This window comes from Pteropus vampyrus, unplaced genomic scaffold (genome assembly GCF_000151845.1).
Source record: "Pteropus vampyrus isolate Shadow unplaced genomic scaffold, Pvam_2.0 Scaffold145, whole genome shotgun sequence".
Classification (NCBI taxonomy): domain Eukaryota; kingdom Metazoa; phylum Chordata; class Mammalia; order Chiroptera; family Pteropodidae; genus Pteropus; species Pteropus vampyrus.
Genome location: NW_011888926.1, coordinates 389,871 through 393,579, shown reverse-complemented (window position 1 = coordinate 393,579; position 3,709 = coordinate 389,871). Strand labels below are relative to the sequence as shown.

The 3,709-nt window shown below is 46.8% G+C and overlaps 1 pseudogene; it reads right to left on the bottom strand.

Moving 5' to 3' along the window:
• Nucleotides 1–1,978: 1,978 nt before the first annotated feature.
• On the bottom strand, nucleotides 1,979–2,480 carry LOC105298012 (annotated as a pseudogene).
• Nucleotides 2,481–3,709: the final 1,229 nt, after the last annotated feature.

Sequence of the window (3,709 nt, the reverse complement as noted above, 5' to 3'; positions counted from 1 at the left end):
AGCTAAGCCAATCAGATGCCTTCTCTGGGATTCTCAAAGTGTGTCTTCTTCCACATGTGGGCATGAGACAGTAAGGATGAAGCAGTAAGGATGGGTGTCCAGAGCAGCCTGGCACACCACCATGGTGTGGACAGCTGGTCCAAGAGAACAGATACACCAGTCAGAAGCAGAGGGAAGAGATGGGGAGAGAAAAAGGAGAGAGAGAGAGTAGAGAAGGACAGAGGAGGGAAAGGAAGAGGCCTGACGGTGTTTGAAGCTCTGGTCGAATCATCCTGTCTCCTCTTAAGACAGTTATGCAAATTCCTATCACAGGAGGCCAAAATAGTCCTGTTTAATCAATGGGCAGGGTTGGGAGGGTGGTGTCTCCATGAAACGCCACCGTTGACAACACGTGCCAGGCCTTGTTCTAAACACTTTACATGTTTTAACTCACGTAGTCCCACAACCACCAGATGAAGGAGGCACTGCTACTCTCATTTACAGGTATGGAATGCCGAACAGAGAGGTAAAGTAACTTGCCCAAGGCCACCCAGCAGAACTAGAAATGAATGAATAAAGGAATGAATGGGAAGTGTTGCCCTTGGTCACTCAGCCTTTCAGAGCCAAGGTGAGAGGAGCTGTCCAGGGTTCCTCGATCTTCCCTCTGTGCTACAGTCTTAGATGTTTCATGGTGGAGTCCATCCTCTGCCACTTGCTCGCTGTGTGGCCTTGGGCAAGCCGCTGCACCTCTCTGTGACTTCACACAAAATTAACCCCAATAAAAAGTCATATCTGCTCGACACAGAAAAGACATTAACTTTCCGCTACATTTTCTTCCAGTCTTTTTTCTATGTGCATTTACATTTAAAAAAATTAAGTTAAATTAAGATCGTGTTACACATAACAGCATTTTTTTTTGACCTCTGTGTTTTTTGTTTTTAGATTTTGTTTGAATTATCTTTTTAGAGGCCTGATTTACATACCACGAAATACACCATTTTAGGCGCGTAGTTTGATGAGCGTGAAAGAAGTTTAACAATTGTGGTAAAACATACATAACATAAAATCTACCATTTTAGCCAAGTGTGCAATTGAGTGGCGTGACACACACTCACAGTGTCGTACGACCCCCCCGCTCCCCATTTCTAGAACTTTTTCATCATCCCAAACTGAAACTCCGTGCCTCCATTTCCCCCTCCCCTCTCCCCAGCCCCTGGCGACCACCATCCCACTTTTTGTCTCTGAATTCGGTACCTCATATAAGTGGAACCACACAGTATCGGTCCTTCTGTGTCCGGCTTATTTCACTTTGCATAATTTTTTCAAAGTTCATCACAGTCGTCATATGTATCAGAATTTTATTCCTTTTTAAGGATACCGACCGATCCTCTATTCCGTGGATATGCCCTATTTTGTTTATTTATCTGTGGGTGGGCATTTGGGTTGCTTCCACCTTTTAGTCAAAAAGCGAACTATGCTGTCACGAACATAGGTGTATTTAGGTTCAAGAACATACAAATATTAGTTTGAGCCCCTGACTTCAATTCTTTTGACTAAATACCCAGAAGAGGACTTGCCGAATCATGCGGTAATTCTATGTTTAAATTTTTGAGAAACTGCCATACTGTTTTCCACAGTCGCTGCACTATTCCGCGAGTTTTGACAAATGCACACACCTGTGTAATTTCCACCACGATCAAGGTAGAGAACACACGCGGCACTCCGCTCATTGCCACTTGTTCTTCCTGTCATTTGCCCCAACCGCCGAGCTCAGGCAATTACTAGTCTGATGTCTTTGACCAGGGATCAGTTTCGCCTGTTCTAGAACTTTATCCAGATGTGATCATGCATAACGACGTACTCTTTCGTCCGACTTTTGCTCAGCATGCTTTTCAAGTTTCGTTCAACACGTACAGCTTTGCAACCTCACAATTTTCTCTCACTTCCTTAAATTAATTAGCATTATCTTAATTTTCTTAATATGTGGTTTCATGTATTATTTTTCTTTCAAAAACCAAAGCCAAGTTTATTTGTTCATTTCTTGCATTTGAAGCACTCCTCGATGACATCCTTGGCCCGAGACTCTTCGCCATCGTCCTTAACCACCACACAACTGCAATCGACCACTTTCTGGGGTTTTCCCTCTCTGTCAATTTTACAGAGGCCTACCCATTCCCCTGGTTTCTTGTTGTCATCAACTTTAATTAGGTTGATTTGGTGTTCAGCACAAAGGGCCTCCACCAACTTGACATACATCACAGTCGGCTCATCGCGGTCGGATGCGAGCGCACACAGATGGGCTTGGCGCTTGTCTAAAGCTTTGGCAGCTTCACGAATGCCACGTGCTAGGCCATCGTGGACAAGAGAGATCTTCAGCACCTCCTATAGAGCAGTATTAACATCCATTACACCTCTAGCAGCTAGGCCTTCCTCGGCCATGGCGGCGGGTTACGGGAGGAGCTGAATCTTGAAAACACCAAAGCCTTGACTCCGTGCTACTCTGTGGCAGCAAGGAAAGAGAATATATGGTTATATATATATATATTTATACATGGTTTTAAAATCAGGTAGTATTCTATCACAGAGATTCACTATAATTTATTTGACCAGTCTAAGCCAATTCGAATTTTTTGCTGTTATATATAAAGCTGAATGGAACATCCTTGTACCGAAATCTTTGTTCACATCTCTGATCATTGCTTTGAAATAGTTCTGAGGAGGCGAGATACCGGGTGGTAGGAATTGACAGTTCCTGTGTCCTTAAACCTGTAACTGAATTGCTTCTCAGAAAGGTGTGACCACGTCTTGTCAATTTCACTTCCTAAGTTCACTGTCCATTCCTCTCCATCTCCTCGGTCTCCTGTGCCCTTTGGGGTCACTCCCTGGCACTCTTCCCAGTGCTGCTGCCTAAGGATGCTACCTGCCTGAACTACAAGCAAGTCTCCAAACCCAAGACCAGCACAGAACCATCAGGAAGCCAGGCAAGGGCTTCATGGCTGCAGATGTGGCAGGAGCCTTGATGCTAGGTAGATAGCGGGGACCCCTGAATGAATTAGAGGGTCACTCATTCCTTTCCCTCCCTCCTGCTGCCAGTGCCCAGCAAGTGGTCTGGCGGAGCAGGCACTGAGACTCGGTGTGACAGTGGAGACATTCGCCTGTGGCCCCCTCAAGCATTTTCTCCCAGGCTAATCGGTGGCAGCGATGACATACAATCAGGAGGCTATGATGCTGGTCAGCGACATCCCTGGGTGGGTCTCAGGATGCAGAAAGACCATAGCTTTCCCCTCCTCTGGGGCCTTGCAATGGTTTGCCATTTGCACGGAAGATGCCAGCCCTTCTCTCGTCCCAGGCCTAGCCTAGTTCAACTCCAAGAATGTGTCTAACACAAAGGAGGGGGAGCCATGTGACCGTGATAACGGTCTCGCCGTGGCTGCTTGCGCCGGGGTGCAGCCAGGGGCGGCTTCCCCTGCACAATGAGCCTTTATGGCATTCTTGCCTGACACCCTTATCTCCCAGGAATGTTGGGGGAGTGAAGCAGACTGGCCCCAAGAGAGCCTGACCAAGGAGCTTGGGCTCTCCCGCCCTGCCCCCAAGGTCATCCACGCTCTTTGATAACGAGTCTCCCAGGGCCGGTCATGGGGACAGTGACAATGGGCACTTGTGCAGGACTTTACAGTTCACAGTCTCATTCATCCCCATCATATTATTTGATCCTCACAGTCAAAGGCTG